Source organism: Nanorana parkeri, unplaced genomic scaffold (genome assembly GCF_000935625.1).
Source record: "Nanorana parkeri isolate BGI_ZX_2015 unplaced genomic scaffold, ASM93562v1 scaffold2746, whole genome shotgun sequence".
Lineage (NCBI taxonomy): Eukaryota > Metazoa > Chordata > Amphibia > Anura > Dicroglossidae > Nanorana > Nanorana parkeri.
The window spans coordinates 87,980-99,877 of record NW_017309014.1 but is presented as its reverse complement, the minus strand read 5'-3'; the positions used below and the strand labels follow the sequence as shown (position 1 = coordinate 99,877).

At 43.3% G+C, this 11,898-nt stretch overlaps 1 long non-coding RNA gene across 1 annotated transcript; it reads left to right on the top strand.

Moving 5' to 3' along the window:
• The first annotated feature begins 72 nt into the window (after positions 1 to 72).
• Positions 73 to 11,164, top strand: LOC108802252. Its single transcript, XR_001942209.1, has 3 exons — positions 73 to 84; positions 2,358 to 2,502; positions 11,082 to 11,164. It is a non-coding gene; the product is annotated as an uncharacterized LOC108802252 (long non-coding RNA).
• Positions 11,165 to 11,898: the final 734 nt, after the last annotated feature.

Below are 11,898 nucleotides of genomic sequence, written 5' to 3'. Positions count from 1 at the left end.
CCTGAGGAGTGAGAATGTTGACTGTCACATCACTAAGACCTTAGGCTTGAGTATGTCAACTGTCACTTCACTAAGACCTGAGGAGTGAGTATGTTAACTGTCACATCACTAAGACCTGAGGAGTGAGAATGTTAACTGTCACATCACTATGACATGAGGAGTGAGTATGTTAACTGTCACATCACTAAGACCTGAGGAGTAAGAATGTTAACTGTCACTTCACTAAGACCTGAGGAGTGAGTATGTTAACTGTCACTTCACTAAGACCTCAGGCGTAAGTATGTTAACTGTCACTTCACTAAGACCTGAGCAGTGAGTATGTTAACTGTCACTTCACTAAGACCTGAGGAGTGAGAATGTTGACTGTCACATCACTAAGACCTCAGGCATGAGTATGTTAACTGTCACATCACTAAGGCTGGGTTCACACCTAGGCGGACTAAATATGCACGTTTTTCGCGCTTTTTTTATTCGTGAGTATGTTAACTGTCACTTCACTAAGTCCTGAGGAGTGAGCATTTAACTGTCACTTCACTAAGACCTGAGGAGTGAGAATGTTAACTTTCACTTCACTAGGACATGAGGAGTGAGAATGTTGACTGTCACATCACTTAGACCCCGTTCACATGTAGCGACATACCTTTGCAGCGGCCGGGATAGCGCGACTTTCGGGGCGACGATCCAGCGACGGTAGCTCGACCTTCTCCGTCGGGCTCCATAGAAAAAAAGCAAAATCCGCAGAAAAAAGGGTCTGGTAGAAGCGACTTGCGACCGCGACGAGCAAGGCGGAGTTAAGACAGCTCCATTGAATAGCATTGGCCGGCGACTTCTCGCGATATCGCTTGGCAAAAATGCGCGAAATCGCGCGATAAGTCGCTATATGTGAACGGGGCCTAAGTCCTCAGGCATGAGTATTTTACCTGTCACACGACATACCTTTGCAGCGGCCGGATGAAGACAGCTACATCACTAAGACCTGAGGAATGAGTATGTTAACTGTCAATTCGCTAAGACCTCAGGCGTGAGTATGTTAACTGTCACTTCACTAAGACCTGAGGAGTGAGAATGTTAACTGTCACATCACAAAGACCTGAGGAGTGAGAATGTTAACTGTTACTTCACTAGGATTTGAGGAGTGAGAATGTTAACTGTGACATCACTAAGACCTGAGGAATGAGTATGTTAACTGTCAATTCGCTAAGACCTCAGGCGTGAGTATGTTAACTGTCACTTCACTAAGACCTGAGGAGTGAGACTGTTAACTGTCACTTCACTAAGACCTCAGGCGTGAGAATGTTAACTGTCACTTCACTAAGACCTGAGGAGTGAGTACGTTAACTGTCACTTAACTAAGACCTAAGGCGTGAGTATGTTAACTGTCACATCACTAAGACCTGAGGAGTGAGTATGTTAACTGTCACATCACTAAGAGCTGAGGAGTGAGTATGTTAACTGTCACTTCACTGCGACCTGAGGCGTGAGTATGTTAACTGTCACTTCACTGCGACCTGAGGAGTGAGTATGTTAACTGTCACTTCACTGCGACCTGAGGAGTGAGAATGTTAACTGTCACTGCACTAAGACCTGAGGAGTGAGAATGTTAACTGTCACATCACTAAGACCTGAGGAGTGAGTATGTTAACTGTCACATGACCAAGTGGAATTGCTATGAGTGATACATGACCAAGTGGAATTGCCATGAGTGATACATGACCAAGTGGAATTGCAATGAGTCATACATGACCAAGTGGAATTGCTATGAGTGAAACAAGGCCAAGTGGAATTGCTATGAGTGCAACAAGGCCAAGTGGAATTGCTATGAGTGATACATGGCCAAGTGGAATTGGTATGAGTGATACATGACCAAGTGGAATTGCAATGAGTGATACATGACCAAGCGAGGTTGCTATGAGTGATACATGGCCAAGTGGAATTGCAATGAGTGATACATGACCAAGTGGAATTGCAATGAGTGATACATGGCCAAGTGGAATTGCTATGAGTGATACAAGGCCAAGTGGAGTTGCTATGAGTGATACATGGCCAAGTGGAATTGCTATGAGTGATACAAGACCAAGTGGAGTTGCTATGAGCGATACAAGACCAAGTGGAGTTGCTATGAGCGATACAAGACCATGTGGAGTTGCTATGTGCGATACAAGGCCAAGTGGAGTTGCTATGAGCGATACAAGGCCAAGTGGAATTGCTATGAGTGATAAACGGCCAAGTGGAATTGCTATGAGTGATACAAGGCCAAGTGGAATTGCTATGAGTGATACAAGGCCAAGTGGAATCATTATCTACAGACACCAAGTCACATTAGCTGTAAAATTGATTACGGTATTTTTTTCTCTCAGCTCCTAAACAAACTCAGCGAATCCCACTGACTACAGCCCAGCAATATGGATGGTGGTTGCCACAGGACCCCAAGGCAAATCCAGAAAGTGCCCATCCTTGGATTCAGAGTACACGATACCCCATGATCAATAGTCCTATGACCAGGTAAGTCTGTACTTGTTTTGTCAGAGGAGGAGGATGAGAGTACATAGTCCAATAATAGGTTCAATCCACAAAGCTAACTTACCAGGATAAGAATCTTAATTAAAAGAAAAGAAATAAGTGACAGTTAGATTCGAAATCAGTTACTGTGGTCTTGGCAACCAACTTGTTAAAAAAGCACTAAGTATCAGAGTGTAGCTATAATTACCAAAAACAAAAGGTCTATTAAAATGCAGTTTATAATGGACCTTTTATTAGCCTGCTCTCATTATCATTCACTATAATGGTTGTGGCATTGCTTCTCCAGATGATCCTCCGTCTTCTGCGTTGCCACTCACAGTGCACATGCTCCAGTTCCTCCTGGGGAGAAAGCCGTGCACTCCTTTGAAGGCTGTCCCATGTGACACTCTTCATTGGCTTGCATGGTGGCTGCAGCAATGTGATTGACAGTGGCCCCCGTTAGATAATCTTTGCAGCTCCGGGGAACGGAAGGGAACATCCTACTGTAACATCATTGTGATTGACAGAAGCCCACTCCCCCCCATCTGACTCTCTTTGCAGTCTCATTGAAAGGAAGGGAATGCCCTGCTGTGATGTATGCAGCATGCGTCACTTGCTGCAGGTAATCTCAGCCCCCGCCAGTGAGGTGTGGAGGTACATGAACAAAATCACATGACTGCAATATAAAATCATCAAAAAAAACGACATTTCATTAAAAAAAGATACATACCATATGCTAGGCTACATGCAGATTGTAGACATATAACTCTGTGTCTGAGTCTATCTTAAAGAACTTAAGAAAGAACTACTAAACAGACGGTAAAGCTAGCCATACATAGATCGAAGTTTGGCTGAAAGCAGCCAAAATTCAAACTGTGAGTGGCACTGTCGGAACAACCTGGCTCAATAAAAATGGATTCAAATAATCAATGAGTAGGAAATTCTTGGATCGAACAGTGACTGCAGCCCATTGGATCCAGTCACTGTTTGGGTATTATGACAGCCTAGGGTGCAGCAGCTGTCTAAATACAATAGTTGACAGTTCCAGAGTATATTCATTTTCTCTTGTTCAGCCTGTGCTTAGCAAAAAAAAAACCTATGGCTAGCCATACACATCTAGAATTAACACTGTCATACGCACACCTGAACTGCACATCTGTGCGGGTCTGGGTGTCCGTGCTCAGACACAGACAGGATCCATCTCGTGTGCATAGGGCTGCGTCCTCCCATAGGGAAGAACAGGCAGCACCTGTCCCTCCCAGGAACGGCCCGATGCGGGTGTGCACGCCGCACGGACACCCGCACGGACATGTACGGCCCAAGTTAACGATGTGTGAATGAGGCCTTAGTGTGTAAAGCTGCCCATACACCTTACAATTTATCTGCAGATTTTCTGTGGTCAGATGGAAAAAGTGCAACAGATTGGCCCAGGTGGAGATTACTCCATACACACAGATAAGTGTAGATGGAGGAATCTGTTGCACCTTTTCCATCTGACCACAGAAAATCTGCAGATAATTGTAAGGTGTGTGGGCAGCTTTAGGCTGACCTAGCTGTTGAAACAGTGAACAGTTTATTAAGGATTATGTAATGTACACAACAGATTGGCAGCATTATGTACTACAAAGCACAGTGGCGTAACTAGTGACCTCAGGGCCCCATGCAAGAATCCATGAAGGGCCCCCCCAAGAAGAAACACATTAGATTTTTTTTTTTAAACAAAACTTAGACAAGGAAAGAAAAAAAAAACACTGTCCTCTTGTATCTCCCCCTTCATTCTGTTCCCGGACCCCATGTCACCTTCCTTGATACTTACAGCTCCCTGTCTCCCCCTTCGTGTCCGCAGCAGCTCTATTCGGCACTCGGCGGCAGTTCTGTGTGATGATGGGGCGGGGATTACACCGCTCCCTCTCATTGGCTGCTGCCCGGCTGGATGATGCTTCACGCTGCGCCCGGAACAAGATGAGGGGAGCAGCGTGAAGCATGTAGGGCCCAGGACGGGAGGAAGAGGTCCCGGGACTGGTAATCAGCGGTCACCAGTGGCCCCTTCCTCCTGTCCTGGGCCCCCTCCAAGTGGCCGAACTCCAGGGCCCGGTCACGGCCGCGACCTCTGCGACCCTGGTAGTTCCGCCACTGACAAAGCATATAGTGCAGTAGTCAGGAGTATGTAAATTTCAACATAGCATGCAGGGGTCAGGCATATGGGGTGGACAAAATAATGAGAACACCAGTATAATAGGGATTCATTTTATTTGAGTAGACTATACTGTATAAAATGTTTATGTTTATATCCGTGTATTACACGTGTTCAATAGCAGTTAGTATGAGTTGTCAGCAACATGAGTGACTTGTCAGACCTCCAAAGAGGACAAATTATTAGTGCCTGCTAACATGGAGCGTCTGTATCTATATCAGTCAGTTTATTTGCTGTTTCAAGAGCAACTGTCTCTGTGGTTATGACAGCATACACAAAGCATGGCAGGACTTTATCAGTGAAGAATGATAGTGACCAAAATGTCAAATGGAATTTGCTTGGCCACAATCCTAATGAATGTTTGATGGTTCCTGTCGTTCAATTTTGGTTCTCAGCCACTATTCTTGTTCACCGATAATGTCTTGCCCTGCTTTATATATGCAGCCATGGAAAGGAATATCTGCAGCGCTTTTCCCCCCCTCCAACCTGTCCATACAGCATCTGGTTTACTGTCTTGTACTGTTTAAATTTAGGAAAAGATAGCTTTGATAGACATGATGTCTGCAAAATGTTAATCACTGCTGCTGTGGGCTTTACTGCTTTGGTGTTCTGGCACCACTTGCCCCCTCATACTGTATGTGAGTTTTTTAAAGTCCCAGTCATGCCAGTGCAGGGGTGGACAAAGTGATTTTGAAGCTTCAAGCCAATCAGTTTGCTCTAGAAGACCGTACAGTTTTAAGGAGCCTAGGGGTCAAATGTTTATACTTGGGGATGAACAGAATGCTGGGGATTAAAACCCATTACCATATACTTAAATGCACTTCGCTCTAAAAATACCCTCAATCACAATGCATCTAAATCTCCACCAAGTGCCCTTTAAGACTAACTCTCTTTTTTGTATCTGTTTTGTATTTTTGCTTTGTAATACCTTGTTTCTGTAATGTACAGACACACGAAACCAAACAGTTGTTGACAAGAGTTTTGCTTAATAAACTTTTAATCTTTAAAAAGACTAATTCTCAAACATATAGGGGGGCATTTATCAAAACTGGAGCAGGCAGAATCTGGAGCAGTTGCCCATGGCAATTAATCAGCATCTCTCTTCAGTTTCCTCAGGTAAGATTTGAAAATGTGACAGAGAAACTGATTGGTTGCAGTGCAAATCTGCACCAGATTTTGTCTGCTCTCAGCTGTCAGAAGCAGGCTGTCGGCCGGCCAATGGCCGGCCGCTCGGCCAGCTTCGGCTTTCAGCACGGCTCAGCGCTCGACTGAGCTGCTCGGCCGTGATCGGGAGCTGTACGGGCTATTGTGAATAGCCCGTACAGCACCCCCTCGGTTCTCCTGAACCGAAGGGGTCCTGGGGCCGAAGCCAGCCGAAGGATCGGCCGAAGCTACGGCCAGATACTTTGGCAGCTTTGTGAATAGACCCCTATATTCATCAAATTCTCAAGCCAATTTTCAATGTGTTTTCAATTCTCAAGCCAAACCCAATGTGTTCATCCAATATATGTTTTCAATCATATTTATGTGCCAATTTCAATCTTACACTATAACATATAAACTCCCTGTGATCATATATTGTTCCAATCACACGTATCCAGTCATTTTATCAAACCTTGCTTCCTGTCTATCTACGTGTTATAGTGACAAGTCCACAGTATAAATCCACATGATATAGTGACAAACCTTAGCACAGCGGTGCTTGGCGGCACACAGAAGAACACAATTTTATATTGTGGACTTGCTGTAATAGATCTACTTTGACCATCAGAAATTGACCAGCATTTGGCTGTTCCTGCTCTTGCCGATGCAAAACTGTTCTGCGACTGGCCAATATTTGTCAGGCTGTCGTTAAGAATTAAGAGCCTGCAGATGATAAAGATATGTAAAATTGGTCAGCAACAGGACATTTTTAACGAGAAAGAATTTGGCTGAAATTATCTCAAGAAAAAAGAGGAGTGCAGGCATGCGTTTTACTGCAAGAAGTAAGAGACCACAGATGACACAGAATTGTAAAATTAGCCTTACTGCACAAAAAAAGCAGTTCAACCTAAAATAAAGGCCTTATTATCCTCAATTAATATACCTGCAATATAAATGAAAACCTGTGACGAACTAGGAGCGCAGAGAGAATACACAGAGGCAAATCACACGGAACCCGGCGTGCGGGGTGTTTATTGGGGAGTTCAGGTGTACAAAGCAAGGTACAAAGGCCGGGGTTAGGTCCTGGGGGGTTGCAGGCCACGGGGAGGGTCCATCAAGAAGGTAGGCAACGGGCCAAGGAAGGAGTAGATCCAGAGTCACAAGGCTAGTAGTCCAGGGGTCAGAGGTGCTGCAAGAGGTAATCCAACAGGTAACAAGGCACCGTGTGAGTACATCCAGTACGGGTAAAACAACAGATCCCAGCAGTCCTCACAGCAGCAGTGGAGCAGAACAGGAAGGGTTAAGTCCGTATCCCTTGAATCCACAGACAGAGACCGGCCTCAGCGCAGCCTCTAGTCAACCATTCAGCGAGGAAGAGAGCATGCAGCCTTCCCACCAACACTTACAAAGGTCCCGGGAGGGGCCGGCCTGAGAGGGGAGGGAAGGGGCAGTACACAGGCTGTTGCTGAGCAACTAACCCCCTCCCCTCATGTGTCCTTTGTTCTGGGGAGGATTGAATGGAGGGAAACAGCAGACATGTCCTGGCTTGTCTCGGTGCCCAGTGTGTAGGCCCTCTGCTGTTTTGATTTGCGGACTTCTGCCTTTGAAAGTCAACAGGAGGTGGGGAGGATTGGAGAGCAGAGAAATGATCTCAGGAGCCCCCCTCTCTACAAACCCCAAAATACCATCTCCCGTAAACAAAAGCCCATTTTTCTAAAGGGAAGTCTTGCAGCAAAAAAATAAGTTTGCTACGGACAGGGCAGCAGCTAAAGGTAACCACTGACCAATTCACCCAGGTGAATCTGCACAAAAATTTGCCAGAACCATAATCTTGAACCTGTAGGATTCACCTCAAACGCATGGTAATGGCAGAACCAAACCTTATCCTTACTGGCAAGCACCCCTAGATTTCAGAGGTTATATGGCTGCTATTATTATTATACAGGATTTATATAGCACCAACAGTTTGCGCAGCGCTTTACAATATAAGGAGGACATTACAATTCAAGACACGATGGTAAGGAGGGCTTACAATCTAAAAGGGAGGTGGTAAAAGGCTATGGCTATCTAAAAGGCTATGGCTATTGTCAGCATTTTAAAGTGATTTTGATTTCCTATTTACATAATATAATAAAAACATTATATGGCTTAACTAATATAAGAACACATTTCATAAACCCAACCATTCAGGCAATGAAAAAAAATAATCAAATTTTCTGCCTATTGCCAACACACATTCATTAATAGCTGTCCACATGGTTTCAGCTCCACCACTCATCTGACGCCCTGACGAGCACTAAATAATTCATTCCCAGTGAACTGAGCTCATGAATTATTGAACACCTCAGTCAGTTATTGCCTTGTGTGAAGAAGATGTTTACAATCAAGTGAAGAACATTTAAATGCAATGTTCTTACTGAAGATTCTTGTATTTGCAACCACTGCAATACACAGAAAAAGTACATTTTAACGGGAAAATTGCTGCTGACAACGTCTCTGTTAAATAAAGGAATGTTGCCAACAATCAAATGAATAAGCATTTTTTGGACCATGTTCAGCAAATCAGTTTACATGGCCTTCCAAGAATTCAGTGATGTCCGTAAGCTCCTTGCTGTGAAATGCTGATTGTTAGGATACTAATTTGGCTCTGTGACTGTCTCCATTATAGAAAGTTAAGTAAGTATATACATCTGTGGAAGTCTGTATAAAAGAGACACTGTCACTTTGCAAAACAACAGTGACCTCTGATAGCCCACCTCCCTCAGCAAGTTTTATTTGCCAGTCTGCACTCTTTTGCCGCCTCCCTGTTCCATCAGAACCCTAACACCATTGTCCTAATGGAGGGGCTTCCAGGAATGGAGGAACATGCAAACTCCCACAAGTGACAGTGCTTGAGCCTAAGTGACCAATTGCCAGGAACGCAAAATATCATATGGGAAAGGGCAGTGATATCATCCACCCAAATAAACTGAGAGACTGAAGCTGGGTATACACAGTTAGAATTCTGTTTGAAAAAAATGTGTTTTCGTAACATACAGTGGTACCTCGGTTCATGAACGCTTCTGTTCGTGAACAATGCGGTGCGCAAACAGGAAGTTGTGCAAAATTTTGCTTCCATTCGCGAACTCCACATCGGGTGACCGACACAACCGCAGCCATTCCGTGCTCTGACACATGGTCGTGGCTTCCTCTAGTCGAGATCGCGGTCTGATCACAGTATGATTTGGTTCGCAACCAGAATCGTGGAACGAATTCAGTTCATGAACCGAGGTACCACTGTACATTCAATTTTTTTAATAGTTGATGGGGTCAAACCGATGATCAATTTAGACCGTAGTAATGAAAAAAATTGAAGGAGCAGCATGAGAAATTTTTCTCCAGCAAATGAAATTCTAAGAGTAAATTTGGTTTTCGTTCGAGAAACTCCTTTCATTTGTAAATTTGAATGTTAAAATCAAATAACATTTCTACAAATATTTATAAAGTCTTTGATTTTGGTGACATTACTGAATGTTCTGATGAGATTTTCCATAAGAACGTTCTTACGAAAATCTAAAAGTGTAGACCAGCTTGAGTTAGGAGACTCTGCACTACTGGAAGTGAAAGACCAGCTTTTACTTGTACTAGAATAAGTGTGCTTTTTCATTGAAATCTAGAACTGTGGGAGTATGTCTGCCCATGCAAGGCAGTTTGTCAACACATCAAGATCTCTAAAGTTGATATTCTCATCAAGTGAGAACCATATGCAAGGATTCACCTACCACACTATCTAGTAGTAGAAAACATAAGAACAACATGACTTGCTGATTATAAAAACATTTCAATACACATTCAAGTGGCTTCTTCTGTTCATCTGGTGAGAGTGAATTCCCTGAGATTCCCTTAGGGCTAATCCAATCACCAAAGTTAATTTACCATATTAGGCACATTAGGGAGGTGTTATATGTAGTACATAAGGTGGGAATTCAAATGTACTGGGGGGGGGGGAATTTATCATAGCAATTGCGAGTGTTTGAACTTGCACGGAATATATTTGCACCAGATTATGAAGCTGGTGTAATGTTGTTGATAAATTAGATTTAATAGACTCCAGGAAAGAAGACTTGTAACTTCAGGCAAAAAGCTTAACTGTCGCTTCTTGAAGAAGTGGTCATGGGGACTTCTTAAGTTGCGATTGTTTTCTTAGGCGATGCTCCAGTTTCCGACAGCCCAGAACAAGTGCAGATGAAAACACGTGCAAAAAAGGTGCAAACAACATCCAACTGAAAAAGTAGTGCAACCTCTGAACAAAACAGGTGCAAAACACGTGCAGTTGGAAAAGTAGTGCAACCTCTGAAGAAAACAGGTGCAAAACACGTGCAGTTGGAAAAGTAGTGCAAACTCAGGTCAAAACAGGTGCACATGTTGAAAGACAGATTTGCACATAAAAGAAATGATCTAAGAGGCTAAAACTGTCGTAATGGCTTTGATAAATTCCCCCCACTGTATTTATTAAAAATACTACATGCAGCACTTTTGGGTGCAATAATGTGCCTATTCATGTCCATAGAAATGAGTTAGCAAAATGTGTTTTCACGTGCAGTAGTGTACATAAAAGTGCACATATAAACAAAAAATGTGTTATTCTAAAAGCATGTAGAAAGAAACATGCCAAAACATTCATTCTAAACAGTCTAGTCCCTTGGTTCTCAACTGGTGGGTCGTGACCCAAAAGTGGGTCGCGAACCCTTGTTCAGTGGGTCGCCATATGCCTTCCACTTTTCTAGGTGAGAGGCTACTCAGCCTCCCGCTACCCTCCCCCTAGCCCAGCACTGTCCATTCTTACACCAAGCAGTTATTCAAAATATGCTGCCCGGCGCCAAGTGTCGACTTGAGGTGGGGTGGGCTAGGGGTATGGCCACGAGGGAGCTCCATCCATATGTACATTGCTTATACTGTAGCTCCTTTGCATGTCCTATAGAGGTGCCTGGACTGGAGTGACATCACATTCTGGCTCCCAGCTACTCTAGGGGCACACATGGGAGCTGTGCACGCAATGTACATATGAATGGAGCTCCAGCACAGCAGCTCACACTGCCGTGCGTTCCATTGCAATACGACTTGGGTCTCAACTTAATGACCGAGGACAAATGTGGGTCCTGAGGTTACACAGGTTGAGAACCACTGGTCTAGTCCACATTTCTAATACTTTTCTTACAGCCATGTGCTACTTTTAGTACTAACCACGATCTTTCATATATTTCAGGTTTGTGGATCAAATGAAGGTGACCAACAAAGAATTCCGTTTATTTTAACATCTACCATAAAGCATGGATGACACCAGTAAATTCCACGTATTCTGCTATATGATTGTAGTGCCATTTCTGGTAATCAGCCTTTTCTCATCAGCTTCTGCCAGATATGGTTCTCATACCGTTCAGTCTGTTTCTCTGGATATTTTCCAAATTCACCTATATTAGATGGGGCTTGGGGTGCATACAATATTGTGGTTACCATGTTCACAATCTTTGTGGTCATATAGAGATTCATTTATCTTTGTGAAAGCATGTGTACATTATCGGCCTTATTCAATAAACTGAGCAAAGTGCTAACTTACGGCAACTGATTACTTAGCTGAAGTCAAACCAGTTCAAGGTGAATTCTTATTGGTTGCTATGGTTTACTGCACAAAAGAATTAGCACTGTCTTTATTGAATGCTTTCAAAATGTAAAGTGTTTGAAATCAGTATACTTACTCTGCATTTTACATATACATTAATATACATTGACCGTGTAGTGGCCATTTTCACATGTTCGCTGGAACCCGTGGATCATTGAAGATAATACAATAAAATGTTTATGCTGTTGAATTAACTTATACCAACATCATTTTTAATTAAAAAATTGTATAACTTCAAACAAATGGAGATACTGTGTGAGCCAATGTATAAAGGGGTTTACCTTGCACACAGATTTAGTGTGCAAAATGAAATTGCACCACCATCTTCACCCTCCTGCTAAAGGGAAAGTCTGTCACAAAATAAAAATAAAGATCCTCCTACTCTTCTGTCTCTTTATTCTTT